This window comes from Gorilla gorilla, chromosome 19 (genome assembly GCF_029281585.2).
Source record: "Gorilla gorilla gorilla isolate KB3781 chromosome 19, NHGRI_mGorGor1-v2.1_pri, whole genome shotgun sequence".
In the NCBI taxonomy this organism is placed as follows: domain Eukaryota; kingdom Metazoa; phylum Chordata; class Mammalia; order Primates; family Hominidae; genus Gorilla; species Gorilla gorilla.
In genome coordinates this window covers 101,896,069-101,915,760 of record NC_073243.2, presented here as the reverse complement: position 1 = coordinate 101,915,760, position 19,692 = coordinate 101,896,069, and positions in this window count along the sequence as shown.

The window sequence follows — 19,692 nt, the reverse complement described above, 5'->3', positions numbered from 1 at the left end:
CAAACCAGAAGAGGGTGGGGGCCAATATTTAACATTCTTAAAGAAAAGAATTTTCAACCCAGAATTTCATATCCAGCCAAACTAAGCTTCATAAGTGAAAGAGAAATAAAATCCTTTACAGACAAAGAAATGCTGAGAGATTTTGTCACCACCAGACCTGCTCCTGAAGGAAGCACTAAACGTGGAAGGGAACAACCGGTACCAGCAACTGCAAAAACATACCAAATTGTAAAGACCATCGATGCTATGAAGAAACTGGAACAACCAAGGGGCAAAATAACCAGCTAGCATCATAATGACAGGATCAAATTCACACGTAACAATATCAACCTTCAATGTAAACAGGCTAAATGCCCAAATTAAAAGACACAGACTGGCAAATTGGATAAAGAGTCAAGAACCACTGGTGTGCTGTATTCAGGAGACCCATCTAACATATAAAGACACACACAGGCTCAAAATAAAGGGATGGAGGAATATTTACCAAGCAAATGGAAAGCAAAAAAAAAGCAGTGGTTACAATCCTAGTCACTGATAAAACAGACTTTAAGCCAACAAAGATCAAAAAAGACAAAGAAGGGCATTACATAATGGTAAAGGGATCAATAAAACAAGAGGAGCTAACTATCCTAAATATATATGCACCCAATACAGGAGCACCAAGATTCATAAAGCAGGTCCTTAGAGACCTGCAAAGAGACTTAGACTCCCACACAATAATAGTGGGAGACTTTAACACCCCACTGTCAATATTAGACAGATCAACAAGACAGAAAATTAACAAGGATATTCAGGACTTGAACTCAGCTCTGGACCAAGCAGACCTAATAGACATCTACAGAACTCTCCACCCCAAATCAACAGAATATACATTCTTCTCAGCACCACATCACACTTATTCTAAAATTGACCACATAATTGGAAGTAAAACACCCCTCAGCAAATGCAAAAGAACGGAAATCATAACAAACAGTCTCTCTGATCACACTTCAATCAGCTTAGAACTTAGGATGAAAAAACTCACTCAAAACTACATAACTACGTGGAAACTGAACAACCTGCTCCTGAATGACCACTGGGTAAATAACAAAATTAAGGCAGAAATAAATAAGTTCTTTGAAACCAATGAGAACAAAGACACAATGTACCAGAATCTCTGGCACACAGCTAAAGCAGGGTATGAGGGAAATTTATAGCACTACATGCCCAGAAGAGAAAGTAAGAAAGATCTAAAATTGACACCCTAACATCACAATTAAAAGAACTAGAGAAGCAAAAGCAAACAAATTCAAAAGCTAGCAGAAGACAAAAAATAACTAAGATCAGAGCAGAACTGAAGGAGATAGAGACACGAAAAACCCTTCAAAAAATCAATGAATCCAGGAGCTGGTTTTTTGAAAAGTTAACAAAATAGACCACTAGCCAGACTAATAAAGAAGAAAACAGAGAAGAATCAAACAGACACAATAAAAAATGATAAAGGGGATATCACCACTGATCCCACAGAAATACAAACTACCATCAGAGAATACTATAAACACCTCTATGCAAATAAACTAGAAAATCTAGAAGAAATGCATAAATTCCTGGACACTTATGCCCTCCGAAGTCTAAACCAGGAAGAAGTCAAATCCCTGAATAGACCAATAACAAGTTCTGAAAGTGAGGCAGTAATTAATAGCCTACCAACCAAAAAAAGTCCAGGACCAGACAGATTCATGGCCGAATTCTACCAGAGGTACAAAGAGGAACTGGTACCATTCCTTCTGAAACTATTCCAACCAATAGAAAAAGAGGGAATCCTCCCTAACTCATTTTATGAGGCGAGCATTGCCCTGATACAAAAACCTGGCAGAGACACAACAAAAAATAGAGAATTTCAGGCCAATATCTCTGATGAACTTCAAGGCAAACATCTTCAATAAAATCCAGCAGCACATTAAAAAGTTTATCCACCACAATCAAGTTGGCTTCATCCCTGGGAAGCAAGGCTGGTTCAACATACACAGATCAATAAATGTAATCCATCATATAAACAGAACCAATGACAAAACCACATGATATCTCAGTAGATGCAGAAAAGGCCTTTGACAAAATTCAACACCCCTTCATGCTAAAAACTCTCAATAAGCTAGGTATTGATGGATCGTATCTCAAAATAATAAGAGCTATTTATGACAAACCCACAGCCAATATCATACTGAATGGGCAAAAACTGGAAGCATTCCCTTTGAAAACTGGCACAAGACAAGGATGCCCTCTCTCACCACTCCTATTCAACATAATATTGGAAGTTCTGGCCAGGGCAATCAGGCAAGAGAAAGAAAAGTGGGTATTAGAATAGGAAGGCAGGAAGTCAAATTGTCTCTGTTTGCAGATGACATGATTGTATATTTAGAAAATCCCATCGTCTCAGCCCAAAATCTCCTTAAGCTGATAAGCAACTTAAGCAAAGTCTCAGAATACAAAATCAATGTGCAAAAATCACAAGCATTCCTATACACCAATAATAGACAGCCAAATCATGAGTGAACTCCTGTTCACAATTGCTATAAAGAAAATAAAATACATAGGAATACAACTTACAAGGGATGTGAAGGATGTCTTCAAGGAGAACTACAAACCACTGCACGAGGAAATAAGAGAAGGCACAAACAAATGGAAAAACATACATGGTCATGGATAGGAAGAATTAATATCATGAAAATGGCCATACTGCCCAAAGTAATTTAAAAATTAATGCTATCTGTATCAAGCTACCATTGACTTTCTTCACAGAATTAGAAAAACTACTTTAAATTTCATATGAAACCAAAAGAGAGCCTGCAGAGCCAAGACAGCCCTAAGCAAAAAGAACAAAGCTGGAGGCATCACGCTACCTGACTTCAAACTATACTACAAGGCTACAGTAACAAAACCAGCATGGTACTGGTACCAAAACAGAGATATAGACCAATGGAACAGAACAGAGCCCTCAGAAATAACACCACACATCTACAACCATCTGACCTTTGATAAACCTGACAAAAACAAGCAATGAGGAAATGACTCCCTATTTAATAAATGGTGTTGGGAAAACTGGCTAGTCATATGCAGAAAACTGAAACTGGACCCATTCCTTACACCTTATACAAAAATTAATTGAAGATGGATTAAAGACTTAAACATAAGACCCAAAACCATAAAAACCCTAAAAGAAAACCTAAGCAATACCATTCAGGACATAGGCATGGGCAAAGACTTCATGACTAAAGCACCAAAAGCAATGGCAAGAAAAGCCAAAATTGACAAATGGGATCTAATTAAACTAAAGAGCTTCTGCACAGCAAAAGAAACTACCATCAGAGTGAACAGGCAACCTAAAGAAAGTGAGAAAATGTTTGCAATCTATCCATCTGACAAAGGGCTAATATCCAGAATCCACAAAGAACTTAAACAAATTTACAAGAAAAAAAACAAACAACTCCATCAAAAAGTGGGTGAAGGATATGAACAGACACTTCTCAAAAGAAGATATTTATGCAGCCAACAAACATATGAAAACAAGCTCATCATCACTGGTCATTACAGAAATGTAAATGAAAACCACAATGAGATACCATCTCATGCCAGTTAGAATGGCAATCATTAAAAAGTCAGGAAACAACAGGTGCTGGAGAGGATGTGGAGAAATAGGAATGCTTTTACACTGTTGGTGGGAGTGTAAATTAGTTCAACCATTGTGGAAGACAGGGTGGCAATTCCTCAAGGATCTAGAACCAGAAATACCATTTAACCTAGCAATCTCATTACTGGGTATATACCCAAAGGATTATAAATCATTCTACCATAAAGACACATGCACATGTATGTTTATTGTGGCATTATTCACAATAGCAAAGACTTGGAACCAACCCCAATGCCCATCAATGATAGACTGGATAAAGAAAATGTGGCACATATACACCATGGAATACTACGCAGCCATTAAAAAAGGATGAGTTCATGTCCTTTGCAGGGACATGGATGAAGCCGGAAACCATTATTTTCAGCAAACTAACACAAGAACAGAAAACCAAACACTACATTTTCTCACTCATAAGTGGGAGTTGAACAACGAGAACACATGAACACAGGGAGGGGAACATCACACACTGGGGCCTGTCCGTGGGTGGAAGGGCAGGAGGCTAGGGGAAGGATAGCATTAGGAGAAATTCCTAATGTAGATAACAGGTTAATGGGTGCAGCAAACCACCATGGCACGTGTATAACTATGTAACAAACCTGCACGTTCTGCACATGTATGCCAGAAATTAAAGTATAAGAAAAAAATATATAGTCAATTATAGTTTTTAAAATAACCACTAAAAAATGGAAATATAATCTATGGATTTCAAAATAACAGAAAGGTTAAAGGAAGACTATAGAAAACTTTATTGATTCAATAGAAAGAGGAAAGCAGCAAGAAAATGCGATAATAAACAGAAAACAGAAGACAATATGGTAGTAATAAGTCCAAACATGTCAGTAATAACAAATAATGTAAATAATATAGTCACTTATCAAGAAAGAGACTTTAGATTTTTAAAAATTTAACTTAACCTACCTAAAGGTAGGATTGACAGCAAATTAGAGTGTTGAGCAGTGGTTTTTGTGATGCCTGAGGCTATACCCATTCTTCTTAAATTACCTAGAATGGTAAAGACCAGTAAGTGGCCTTTGGCCCTTCCTCAATACATAGTAAGAGCAGAGATGCTGATACCCCAAGAAACAAGAGCTTAAAGGCCAAGAAAATCATTTTTTTCTTTTTTTTTTTTTTTTGAGGTGGAGTTTCACTCTTGTTGCCCAGGCTGCAGTGCAATGGCACGGTCTCAGCTCACTGCAACATCTACCTCCCAGGTTCAAGCAATTCTCCTGCCTCAGCCTCCCGAGTAGCTGGGATTACAAGCACCCGCCACCATGCCCGGCTAATTTTTGTATTTTTCATAGAGATGGGGTCTCACCACGTTGGCCAGGCTGGTCTACTCCTGACCTCAGGTGATCCACCCACCTCGGCCTCCCAAAGTGCTAGGATTACAGGCGTGAGCCACTGTGCCCAGCCCCCCTTTTTTTTTTTTTTAAAGACTGAGTGTCACTCTATTGCCCAGGCTGGAGTGCAGTGGCGCAATCTCAGCTCACTGCAACCTCCGCCTCCGAGGTTCAAGCAATTCTCATGCCTCAGCCTCCCAAATAGCTGGGATTATAGGCACCCGCCACCACGTCCTTCTGATTTTTGTATTTTTAGTAGAGATGGGGTTTCACCGTGTTGGCAAGGCTAGTATCAAACTCCTAAGCTCAAGTGATCCACCCGCCTCAGCTTCCCAAATTGCGGGGATTACAGCCGTGAGCCATTGCTTATTTTTTAAAAGAAAACAAACATGAAAACATACATTATCTGAAGCAGAAGGATTATTTAAAAAGATACAAAAATTTTAAATAGATGTAAGTCAATAAAAATAAGCAATGGGGAAAAGACTCCCTATTCAACAAATGGTGAATGGTGCTGGGATAACTGGCTATCTATACACAGAAGAATGAAACTGGACCCCCACCTATCACCATATACAAAAATTAATTCAAAGGCCGGGTGCAGTGTCTCATGCCTGTAATCCCAGCACTTCGGGAGGCCAAGGCGGGTGGATCGCCTGAGGTCAGGAGTTCGAGACCAGCCTGGGCAACGTGGCGAAACCCTGTCTCTACCAAAAATACAAAATTAGCCAGGTGTGGTGGCACATGCCTGTGATTCCAGCCATTTGGGAGGCTGAGGCAGGAGAATCACTTGAACCCAGGAGGCGGAAGTTGCAGTGAGCCGCAACTGTGCCACTGCACTCCAGCCTGGGCAATGGAGTGAGACTCCGTCTCAAAAATAAATAAATAAATAAATAAATAAATAACTCAAGATAGATTAAACGCTGGGTGCGGTGGCTCATGCTTGTAATCCCAACACTTTGGGAGACCGAGGTGGGTGGATCACTTGAGCTCAGAAGTTCAAGACTGGTCAGGGCAACATAGCAAAACTCCATCTCTACAAAAAATATAAAAATTAGCCAGGCACAGTGGCATGTGCCTGTAGTCCCAGCTACTCATGAGGCTGAGGTGGGAGGATCACTTAAACCAGGAATGCAAAGGCTGCAGTGAGCCGAGATCACACCACTGCACTCCAGCCTGGGTGACAGAGCGAGACTGTGTCTCAAAAAAAACAAAAGATAAATTAAAGTCTTCAACATAAGACCCCAAACTATAAAAATCTAGAAGAAACCCTAATATCATAATACTCTTCTCAATATCGGCCTTGGCAAAGAATTTATGGTTAAGTCCTCAAAGGCAATTGCAACAAAAACAAAAATTGACAAATGAGACATAATTATACTAAAGAACTTCTGAACAGCAAGAGAAACTATCAACAGAGTAAACAGCCTACAGAATGGGAGAAAATATTCCCAAACTATGCCTCCAACAAAGGTCTAATATCCAGAATCTATAAGAAACTTCAAACAACAGCAAAAAATAAACAACCCCATTAAAAAGTGGACAAAGGATATGAACACAACAGACACTTCTCAAGAGAAGACATACAAAGGCCAATAAACATGAAAAAAACATTCATGAACACTAATCGTCAGAGAAATGCAAATCAAAACCACAATCAAATACCATGTCACACCAGTCAGAATGGCTTTTGTTAAAAAGTCAAAAAATAGCAGATGTGCACGAGGCTACAGAAAAAAGGGAATGCTTATACACTATTGGTAGGAATAAGTTCAGCCACTGTGGAGAGCAGTTTGGCTCTTTCACAAAGAACTGAGAGTTAAACTACCATTTGACCCAGCAATCTCACTACTGATTCTTTACCCAAAAGAAAATAAATTGCTCTACCAAAAAGACACATATACTCATATGTTCACAGCAGCACTATTCACAGTAGCAAAGACATGGAATCAACCCAGGTGTCCATCAACAGCAGGCTGCATAAAGAAAAGATGGTACACATGTACCATGGAATACTACACAGTCATAAAAAAGAATGAAATCATGTCCTTTGCAGTAACACGAATGCAGCTGGAAACCATTATCCTAAGTAAACTAACACAGGAAAAGAAAATCAAATACTACATGTTCTCACTTCTAAGTGGAAGCTAAACACTGGCTATTCATGAATATAAAGATACCAACAGACACTGGGGACTACTTGAAGAGGGAGAGAGGGAGGAGGCAAGGGTTGAAAAACTACTGGGTACTACGCTTACTACCTGGGTGATGGGATCAATCATACCCCAAACCCCAGCATCAAGCAATATACCCATGCACCAAACCTGCTCATGTATCCCCCGAATCTAAAATAAAAGCTGAAATTATTTTTTTTTAAAGAAAGAAGATTTAGAAAAAAAGAATAAAGTTTTCCATAGGGAAAAATATATAGAAGTCAATTTCTTCCTCATGCTATACACAATAATAAATTTTGGGTGGATTAAATATCTAGCTGCAAAAAGCAGGAGGTGTTTTCCCCAAGGAAAATTTCTAAAGTCTATGTAGGCAGTTGCCTGCTCAGACTAGAATGTATGTCAACAATTCAGAATTACTTTTTTGAAGATCCCAATCTCTAGGTACATTTTTAACTGTAATCAAACAACTCATATACGAATGTAAATCTTCTCATTTGCTTATAACCAATAGCAGAGAAAAGCTTGCATTGGTTTTGAATCACAGAGCTCGTGAATCAGAGATAGGAGGGTTAGGCTGTGTAAGGACGAAAAAGTGGTATCTGCTCCTCACCCATTACAAGCGTCATAGCTGACACTCCTATAGCAAAATGTTAACAAGAGGAAAGCACAGCAAATGTATTTAATAAAAGGTCTACAGGACATGGAAACCTTCAGAAATAAAGACCCCAAGACCCAGGTGAGAGGTGAAGCTAGCTGGGTCGGGTGGGGACTTGTGGGTCAGGTGGGGACTTGGAGAACTTTTCTGTCTCACAAGAGGATTGTAAAATGCACCAATCAGTGCTCTGTAGCTAGGATTGTAAAACACACCAATCAGCTCTCTGTGGCTAGCTAGAGGTTTGTAAAATGGACCAATCAGTGTTCTGTACAATGGACCAATCAGCACACTGTAAAATGGACCAATCAGTGCTCTGTAAAATGGACCAATCAGCACTCTGTAAAAGGGACCAATCAGCAGGACATGGGTGGGGACAAATAAAGGAATAAAAGATGGCCACCCCCTCCCCCCCACCCAGCCAGCAGCAGTAACCCGCTCAGGTCGCGTTAGGTAGCGCGTAAGCTTTGTTCTTTCTGTCTAAACAATAAATCTTGCTGATGCTCACTCTTTGGGTCCCCACCACCTTTAAGAGCTGTAACACTCACCGTGAAGATCTGCGGCTTTATTCTTGAAGTCAGCAAGACCACGAACCCACCGGAAAGAACCATCTCTGGACACATAGGAAAAACCGTGTGTTTCTATGCTAAATCTGATGAAAGGAGTGGATAGTTGTGGAGAAACACAATTGGATAAAAGGGTATGACCTAATGCCAGTATACTAGGCGGAGGGGAGGAGAACCTAGCAAGGCTTGCGGGGATTCTTCTTGGACTCTCTGTGTGTTGCATTCTTTCTCCTGGATATGGGACAGGACTCCTCTGTAATGAGGGTTTTCTACCTTCAGGGCAGTGGCCTGTCTAGGTTTTAAGACTTGCTTTGTGGGAGAGAAGTTGTCTCTGTGACTTACACAGGAAAAGAGGAATTCTTAGGGAAGATAAGAGGAAGAAAGGAGAGTGAGGTGTCAGAAGGACCCTGCTTCTGAGGCCCTCCCAATCTCCTTCAGTCCAAAGTTTTCAGCACACCAAGATTACATAGTTTGGGGTACCATGTTTTAAGTCCGAACAGCCATTAAGAACTCTGGTTCTGGGCCAGGCATGGTGGCTCATTCTTGTAATCCCAGCACTTTGGGAGACCAAGGCTGGCTGATCTTTGGAGACCAGCCTGGCCAACATGGTGAAGCCCCATCTCTACTAAAAATACAAAAATTATTCAGGCGTGGCAGTGCACGCCTGTAATCCCAGCTACTTGGGAGGCTGAGGCAGGAGAATTGCTTGATCCCAAGAGGCAGAGGCTGCAGTGAGCCAATATCACGCCACTACACTCCAGCCTGGGTGACAGTGAGAATCTGTTAAAAAAAAAAAAAAAAAAAAAAAAAACCTCTGGTTCTGGAACCAGACATTTTTCAAGCCCAGTTCTGCCACTGTCAATTCTTGTGACCTTGAATGAGTTGTCCAATTTCTTTAAGTCTCAGTTTCTTAATTGTTAATATGGGGATAATAGCAGCTGACAGACCAAATGAGAAAATACCCACAAAATTCACCCACAGCCCAGCACATCCTGAACTCCTCAACAAATGTTAGCTCTCATCATTGAGCAATGGGAGCCGATAAAGACACATGGTCTCAGATGTTGTCTGGGGTCTGCTGAGGAGCAGAAGCTGAACACAAGCTCTCCAGGCCCCCTGGGGATGCACCTTTCTCACTCTGGGAATGCTACCAAGAGTCCTGATTGGAAACTTGTCCCTAATTCATACGGCGGCTGCCCACCTGGCCCTGAAGAACATCCAACAGATGCTTGGAGCTCAGGCCAGGAGTGTGGCAGCCACCACCTCCTGGGCCCCCACTGCTCTGTCATCTGCCCCCACCCCCCAGTCTACTTCCAGGTCAGACTTCCCAAATCACAGCTTTCATCAATGATTGCAGTTCTCTACTCAAATACCTGTTCCAGGCTGGGGACCGTGGCCTGTAATCCAAATGCCTTGGGAGGCTGAGGTGGGCGGATCACATGAGGCCAGGAGTTCAAGATCAACCTGGGAAACATAGCAAAACCCCATCTCTACAAAAAGTTCTTAAAAATTAGCCAGGCACAGTGGCACATGCCTGTATTCCTAGCTACTCTGGAGGCTGAGGTGGGAGGACCACTTAAGCCCAGGAGTTTGAGGTTACAGTGAGCTATGATCACACCACTGCACTCCAAACTAAGTGAGACCTTAAAAAAAAAAAAAAACAAACCTGTTCCATCTTGTCTTGTGCCTGATATCGAGGGGCTTCTATAGTATGGCTCCATCTTACTGAACCAGTCTTATTTATTCCCCTACTCCACATCATCAAACTTCTCCTTAGACCAATTACTCTTACTCCCTGCTCTGTGAATATGCCACCCTCACTTCTGCCTCTCAGCATTTCCCCAGCCTGAAGTCTCTCCCAATCCTCTGTCTCCCCAACCTGATCTAGTAGCATAGGTACTGCTAGAACCTATAGGCAGAATGTCTGGAATCTGTAACCTCCCAAAAGCATTAAAAAGAATAAAATCTAATGTAGAACCCTCTGCTTTTCTTTGATTCATTTGTAAAATATTAGGGTATATATCCACAATACTCATCATACCAAAGCAAATTACAAATGGATCAAAAATTTAAATTTTTTATACAAAAAATTGGCCGGGCGTGGTGGCGGGCGCCTGTAGTCCCAGCTACTCGGGAGGCTGAGGCAGGAGAATGGCGTGAACCCGGGAGGTGGAGCTTGCAGTGAGCCGAGATCACGCCACTGCACTCCAGCCTGGGCAACAGAGCAAGACTCCGTCTCAAAAAAAAAAAATTTTAAATTTTTAATGCACAAAAATAGTTGAAAAGGAACATGAGCAAATTCTCTTATGCTCTCAAAGTAAGTAAATCCTTTCTAAGCATGACACAAAATTCATCGCTCTACATTCCTTATCTGTTGTCGATTCTTTTTCACCACCCCTCCCTTCTAAAGATTCTTCATTCAATAGAGAAGCAAAGAGCACCTTGCCCCAGAACTCTCTCCCCACAGCACCCAGTGTGGTTCTGAGTTATCGTCCTCCAGGGAGAGGCCCTGTGGGGGATGAGAGACAGAAGAGAGGAGACATTATTTTCCAGAGAGGACTGGGAGCAGACGCACTGGGAGACGCGAGACTGGCGCTCCTGGCCAAGTCCTGAGAAGCAAGTGCATTGCATTGCATGCAGATACATGATGAAAGCTTCCTAGAGATTCCTGGGAATGAGCATGTCACAACCTTCCACTGCAGGGCTTCTGGCTGAGATTTTTGGTGCCATCTTCCCTGACCTTTCAGGTTTTTGAGCAGAGAACCGCAATCATTAGCCAGGCGCAGTGGCTCACGCCTGTAATCCCGGCACTTTGGGAGGCAAAGGCGGGCGGATCACGAGGTCAGGAGATCGAAACCATCCTGGCTAACACGGTGAAACCCCATCTCTACTTAAAAGTACAAAAAATTAGCTGGGTGTGGTGGCGGGCGCCAGTAGTCCCAGCTACTCGGGAGGCCGAGGCAGGAGAATGGCATGAACCCAGGAGGCGGAGCTTGCAGTGAGCGGAGGTCGCGCCACTGCACTCCAGCCTCGGAAACAGTGCAAGACTCTGTCTCGGAAAAAAAAAAAAAAAGAATTGCAATCATTGATGAAAGCTGTGATTTGGGAAGTTTGACCTGGGAGTAGACTGGGGGATAGGGACAGACGACAGATGAAGGCCTGACTTCCCGAGGCCTTCCAAGGATGTGTAAGCCCTCACTCCTTTTATTAAAACCTTTAACACCAGAACTACAGAGAGTAGCTTCTATTTTCCTGACCAACCCCTGTCTGATACATTTATCTTTTGGGAATTTATCCTACGGTACTCTCACACACGTATAAAATCACGTATATTAAAAAACAAAACAAAACAAAACAAAACAAAACAAAAACTCGGCTGGGTGCGGTGGCTCATGCCTGTAATCCCAGCATTTTGGGAGACCGAGATCATCTGAAGTCAGGAGTTCAAGACCAGTCTGGCCAACATAGCGAAACCTCATCTCTACTAAAAATACAAAAACTAGCCAGGCGTGGTGGTGCGTGCTTGTAATCCCAGCTACTCCGGAGGCTGAGGCATGAAAATCGCGTGAACCCTGAAAGGCAGAGGTTGCAGTGAGCCGAGATGGTGCCACTGCACTCCAGCCTGGGCAAAAGTGAGACTCCGACTCAAAAAAAAAAAAAAAAATCATTATTTATAATAGCAAAAGATTGGAAACAGTCTTAAAGTATATCAATGATGGGCAATTTAAAATATCATGATGCATCCGTAGGACAGAATGCTATTTGCCGTTAGAAAGGTACAGCGCTTCATGTAGCCATGTGGACTGATCTTCAAGGTAGGGGGAAACCCACAAAATTCAAATTAGCTTACATTGTATGCCACTATTTGTACAATGTGTACAATAAACAAAGGCACAGAATATCTCCCGGAATATATATAAGAAACCAGTGACCCTGAGTGCCTTGCGGGGAAAGTTATGGAATTGATGTCCAAGAGTGGGAGGTAGAGCTACGTTACTCCGTACACCCTTTTTCACTCCTGAAAATTCTATCATATGGATATATTTGCCAAAAATAAAACAACTAATTAGTTATAAGATTACATGATCTTTATGAAATGCCAGCAAGGCATCTATAGACAGAACAACATACTTTTCTTCCCTTTTTTTATTTCTCAGATTTTAAATTTCTTCCTGAAACTTAAAACAAATTAGAAATAGGGAATTTGACCTTCTTGTTAGAGTATGTGGGAATAATGCCTGTTTGCCTTTTGGAAGATTAATTTCCTGCATCCACTTACACTGCCTAAAGCATATGCCCCAACAGATGAGGGAGAAGCTGGATTGAGATTTAAATGCTTCCTTGTCTTGTTCCAATACAGGATTACTTAAATTTCAAATCCATGCACTTTAACTTATTGAGTGGAAGTGCCTACTGTCTTCTGGGTAATAAATTCTGGAGATTGATTTGGTTCTTCTCATATCTTCTAATTAAAAAAGAATAAACTAAAGCAGGGATAACCTTGATTACTTGGGAACAAAGTCCAATTTTTTTTAATTTGCCACTACTCTCATCCTTGCCTAAAAATTGGAAGTCCTAAGTGGATACCCTCCACTGAACAGTGACCATTTACATTCCAAGAACACTACTAAGGCTGGAGCTGAATATCATGAGTCCTAAAAATTCCAGATTCACTATTCACGATCCCAGAGCTGTAATAAAATATCTCACGATTCATCATATAAATATCGCTATTTTAACTCTTCTGTAAGACCTTTTCTAACTATTCCAGCAAAAGCCTCTTATTCCTTCTTTAAACCCCTGTAATATTATATATAATTACAGTAATTATCAATATTTTGGTTTTATATCACTTAAAAAATTGGCCATTCGCCAGTATACTCAAATATATTTAGATGGCCATTTTTTAGTATTATTACTATTAATAGTTTCTAGACTGTGATAAAGAGAAATTTTCTGGCTACTTCTGATAGTTCCACATAAAGACAACAGATATGTTTTCTTCTGCTCTGTATAAAATATCTCCTGTCTTTCCAGTTACATGTGTCAATAACTCCACCTGCCTTTTTTTACTTAAGTAGTTTTGAGCTGGGTTTCTCTTGAAAAGGCAGGATCCTTGACAGCTCCCACTCCCACCCTTCTTCTGTTGAACCAGAGGTGCGTGCAGCCACACACAGCTCTCCTTGGAGCCATTCTCCTCACTCAAATCCCAATAAAATAGTCCCCCAAATATTGATGATAACTTCTACACCTCACTTTGGTTGTTCTTCCTTCAAATTCTGCCTCAGGTGCCTTCCTGGCTTATCCAAGTGAAACTGCAAGGGACCTAAACCACTTTCAAGCACTGAAGGAAAAAGGTATATTGCAAGAGATTAGGGTTGAATTGTGTCACCCAAAAAGATATCCCCATGACCTAACCCCAAGACCTGTGAATGTGACCTTATTTAGAATTATGGTCCTGCTGGGCCTGGTGGCTCACACCTGTAATCTCAGCACTTTGGGAGGCCAAGGTGGGCAGATCATTTCAGGTCAGGAGTTCAAGACCAGCCTGGCAAAACCCCATCTCCACTAAAAATACAAAAATTAACTGGGTGTAGTGGTGCGTGCCTGTGGTCTCAGCTACTCAGGAGGCTGAGGGGGAGAATTGCTTGATCCAGGGAAGCAGAGGTTGCAGTGAGCCAAGATCACACCACTGCACCCCAGCCTGGGTGATAGAGCAAGACTCCATCTCAAAAAAAAAAAAAAGAAGAAGAAGAAGAAACAGGGTCTTTACAGATGTAATCAAATTAAGATGAGGTCATTAGTGTGCGTCCTAAATCCAACATGATTGGTGTCCATATAAAAAGATAAGAGACACAGATACCCACACATGTAGAGGAAAGACAATGCGAAGAGATGCTGGGAGAATGCCACATTGCAACAGAGGCAGAGATTGGAGTTCTGCATCTACAAGTCAAGGAATGCCAGCAATTGCCAGCCCTCACCAGAAGCGAGGAGAGGCATGGATGGGACAGATTATCTCCCTCAGAGCCCTCAGAAGGAATCAGTCCTGCTGACACCTTGATCTTGGGCTTCCAGCATTCAGAGCTGCGAAAGAATGCGTTTCTGCTGTCTTAAGGCACCCAGTTTGTAGTACTTTGTGACAGCTGCCCTGAGAGACTCATACACAAGGGTGCTGGGCTGCCTTCTCATGCTCAAAGGCAGTATGAACTTGTCCTTGACTATCACAAGACCAGGTGGCCACACACAGCCAGGCCCTTGAGCACTGCAGGCTGCCTTCTTTTCCTCTAGGCTCTATTCCCCCTTCCACATCTGCTTCATTCCTCCCTCTCTCAACACAACTTTCCAGAGGGGCAAGGCCATTCTGTCAACAACTCCATGCTTTGTCTCTTAGAACTTCTGCCACTACATAGAGACTGATTCAACTCTGTAAACACTGGGTAAAAAAATCTAGGGAAGGGCCCAATTTGGGTCAAGAGCCCTCTTGAGCCAACCAGTTGTGGCAGGGGAGACATGATCACACTGCACAAAATAGTTTCTTGAGCAAATGTGGCAGAAAACATCTTCCAGAAGCTTCTAGAGGAAAGGGACAATGCTTTTAGACTTCGGTGCTACCTTCTCCCTCATATGCAATCCTTCCCAAGAGTTCCCTCTTCAGTCTCTCCCCACCCCCTCACACACACACACACACACACACATCCTTGAGGTCCTTTGCTTTCTGAAGTATTGTTAGAGAGAGCAAACATTCAACCATACAAAGGACAAAAATGTATTCCATTCTATAGAATCTTTTAAGCTAATCTTAACTTTTTATTATAGCAGTATACCAGACTATATTCTTAGAATTTTATCAATAAGCTAGTGGAATTACATGTGCTAAAAGTTTTTTATAAATCTTATTACTTAAAAATGTATGCAGCAGGTATTTCTCCGGTCACTACACCTCGATTTTACAACTGTTGATGGCTGCCCTTGTTCCTGGTTTGTGGTTCATGTTTGTTCAAGCTAAACATGCTCTAAAGATCCACTGGAGGACTCTGCCTTCTTAGCATCAATCTTCCTGCTCATCTGTTGCAGTCCAAAGCGAATGGAACTGACATTGTGGATCTGAGGCTCAGGCTTGGCTCTGATGAATATATAACCCTTACCTTACTAGAGGCAGCCGAGTGGAGAGCCATGAATGGTTTTAAGAGAATCCATCACCACTACTGACAAATTAACTTGAAGCATGTTCTTCTGACAGAGATTCAATAGCATCACCTTTTAATACAAAGCACAGCTCAGTGATTGCTGGGCATCCTCGGATGTCAGCTCTACTTCTTTATTTACTGAAGGACAAAACCCAATACAGTGAATTAATTGATCACACCATACAACTGAATTCTATGAGGATTTTGGAAATTTTCCCTACCGTTAATATTGATTAGATCACTCAAAATAGACTAGATTATGCCACAGTAATAAACAATTCCAAAAATTCATTAACTTTAAACATTATTTCTCACCCATGCCCACAACTATTGCAGATTGGCTGGAACTCTGCTCCATGTCATCTGCATTCAGGAACACAGGCTGGCTCACACTCTACCATCTGGAATGTCACAGATTGCAGTGACAGGAGGAAGGGAACACGGCAAATTGTATTTTAGCTCTTAAGGGATTGATTCTGCCTAGAAGAAACACCTGTCATTTCTGCTTACATTTAATTGGCCAAGTGAGCCACATGACCGTTCCTACATCCAAGGGGACATGGAAGTATAATCCTGCCATGCTGGAATATTGGTGAATGTCTGGAGTCCTCATGTAGCTACAATCCACCTCTCCAGTCACCAAATGATCAGTTCAGTGTTTCTTTCTTGAGCAAAATTCATTTATTCTCTCCCCAGGAGAGACAACTCAAAAGTCCCATTCAGTCACAGATCAAGTACCTCTGGGTAATGCACGGTACTATCTTCATCAGGAGCATGTTAGTTTGCTAGGGCCCCCATAACAAAATACCACAGACCGAGAAGCTTAATAAAACTTTATTTCTCAAAATTTTGGAGGGTGGAAGTCCAAGATCAAGGTATCTTCAGGTTTGGTTTCTCCTGGGTCCGCTCTTCTTAGCTTGCAGACGGCCGTCTTCTCACCATGTCCTCACCTTATTTTTCTGTGTGCATGCATTACTGGTGTCTCTTCCTCTTCTTATAAAAACACCAGTCCTATTGGATCAGGGCCCCCCACCACTTATGACTTGACTTCATCTTAATGACCTCCTAAAGGCCCTGTCTCCAAATGCACTGGAGGTTAGGGCTCCAACATATGAATTTGGGGGGACACAATTCAGCCTGTTCAGGTGATACCCAGTCACTAAACTGGGCCTGGATGTGGCTCCTCTTGTTCTGGAGAGTTATGCAGTAAAAAGACAAGTTACCTACCCCACACACACCTAACTTACAAAGATGAAACAGGGAACAGATGACTCCAACAAACATTCCTCTTTGGAAAGAGGAAAAATGGGAGCTATACAGCAGACACTGGCCTTTAGCCACTCTGAAATAGCTTGAACCAATATTGGGAGGTCTACCCTAGGTCTGAGGATGTCAGCTCAGCCCTTAAATACGCTCTGTGCGCCTTGTTCTCCATAATTCTCCATGGCCCCAGCTTTCTTTTCCATCATACTGTCTGACACATCTGAAGTAGGCATCGGGGAATACATTTTGCTTGATGTCCATACAGCTTTCTCAGGCCACTTCCAACCCTAAATGTTTGGTGATCCAAGGGTTCTTTTAAGTCTTTAATACTTGGAATCTCTTTTAATTCAGTCTGGTGATTCCTTTGGAGGTACATCTCTTACAACAACTTAATCTACTTCTTAGCATTGGATTTCAGAAAATTCCAGGTGCCAACAGCCACATTCATGGTTCCCTTCAAGACATATTGTAATGGATAATGTTAGGCATCAACTTGAATTGAAGGATGCCTAGATGGCTGGAAGAGTATTGTTTCTGGGTGTGTCTGTGAGGGTGTTGCCAGAGGAGATTGACATTTGAGTCAGTAGACTGGGAGAAATAGACCCACCCTCAGTGTGAGTGGCACCATCCAGTTTGCTGCCAGCATGACTAGAACAAAGTAGGCAAAGGAAGGTGGGATTCGTTTGCTTGCTTAGTCTTCTGAATCTTTCTTCTTCCCATGCCAGATGCTCGCTTCCTTTCCTGCTGCCCTTGGACATCAGACTCCAGGCTCTTCAGCCTTTGGACTCTGGGACTTGCACCGGTGGCCACTCAGTGGGTCTTAAGCCTTTGGCCTCAGACTCAGGGCTGCGTTGTCAGCTTCCCTGGTTTTAAGGGTTTTGGACTTGGACTGAGACACACAACTGGCTTCTCTCCTCCAGCTTGCAGACAGTCATCATGGGACTTCACCTTCTAATTGTGTGAGCCAATTCTTAATAAACTCTGGTTTATATATACATATATCCTATTGTTTCTGTCTCTCTGGAGAACCCTAATACACATGTCTTATGTGGATCTTTACTCTGGTACATGTTAGTCTTTTCCGACGTTTTAATAATGGTGTGATGGCCATGGAAATATATTCAGTTGAATGGTTTTTAATAGTAGATATATAGATCATGCTCTTCTCTGCAAAACTCAGTTTTAATATTTTTTATTGCCAAATGGTTCTCTCAATTTTATCCTATACTGTTTGAAATCTAAAATCAGATTGCGCACAGTGGCTCATGCCCGTAATCCCGGCACTGTGGGAGGCCGAAGTGGGCAGATCATCTGAGGTCAGGAGTTTGAGATCAGCCTGGCCAACATGGTGAAACCCTGTCTCTACCAAAAATAAAAAATCACCTTGGCATGGGGTGTGTGCCTGAAGTCCCAGCTACTCAGGAGGCTGAGGCAGGAGAATTGCTTGAACCTGAGAGGCAGAGGCTGCAGTGAGCTGAGATTGCACCACTGCACTCCAGCCTGGGCAACAGAGCAAGCAAGACTCCACCTCAAAACAAAAAAAAGTAAAAAAATAAAAATAAAATCAGTCAATCTTTCCAACATTGCAATTCTGAAATGCCCCATTAATTCCTGCTTGGAATCCAGCTGATTCTTTCCTGAACATGTCTTTTGTAATACCTTGTCAAATGCAGCCAATAGAAACCAACACACATTACTAATATTGTGTTTTCCTGCCTCTTTCCCTAGAGCTATAAATTTATTAGCATATAATCTGCCTTCCAAGTCACTGTGGGCAACGTTTTAACCAAAGTTTTTGTCTTTCAGACTTTATAAGTTTCTTCACTGCCTACCACTTGTCCTGCAAGCCAATGACAAACTATAATTTTTTGTTATATTGGCACCCCACTCCTGGTAGCAATATTTGTATTAGAATAAGCTAAATTATACTAGTAAGAAACAACACCAAAATGTCTATGGCTAGAAATAATAAATAATTCTTTCTGTCTCAAGTTACATGTTCATTATACATCAGCTGGTGGGAAGCACAGAGCAGATTCAGCTCCACGTCACCTTCACTAATTGATGGAGTTAACCAAAGACTCCACAACCTGGAACTATTATGGCAGGAAGAAGTGAATTTAGTTGCTGCACTAGATCTCAAAGACTTCTGCCCACATTTTACTGACCAAATCAAGTCACATTGCCATACCTACTTTCAAGAGGTTGGGAAAGTCTAATCTTACATGTGCCTGGAAAATACAGTATCAAAATAGTAAACAGTCCTTATGTTTATCACCGTTGTTTTTTTTTTTTTTTAGATTGAGGTTCTTAAGAATAAGCTCCAAATGAACTTTCCACAAGACTACACCTAAAAAGGGAACACCAATTTTCATCTGTGTTTCTACATGTGTAAGGATACCTAGGACCATTTCCCGACTGATCTTAAAAATGCATGTTCCACTGGTTTTGAGATGCTATGTAAAACCAGAATTGTGTTTCCTAATAGTTTTTTTTTTTTTAAGGTGGGTAAAAATTTCAACAGACTTCTTCACTGCAGAACTACTCAGGAGCATCTCATGGAGCTAGAATACCTTGAAATACACTTTAGAAAAAAAATGGCTTTCATTTTGAAAAATATAATTCAATAAGTGAACTTAACCTGTGTTATATAATAAGTTTTGCTTCTCAGGTGACTTTACCCTGAGATTGGTTCTTTTGAAAGATACGATCCATGATGTCCAAAGAATTACCTATAACTAGAGAAGATCTCTCTGTGTGTTGTGGAGCCAGCTTTAGCATGCCAGAGTTACATATGCTGCACTTCTGTGACTTAAGCAGGCATCTGCCGGCTAGTGTAA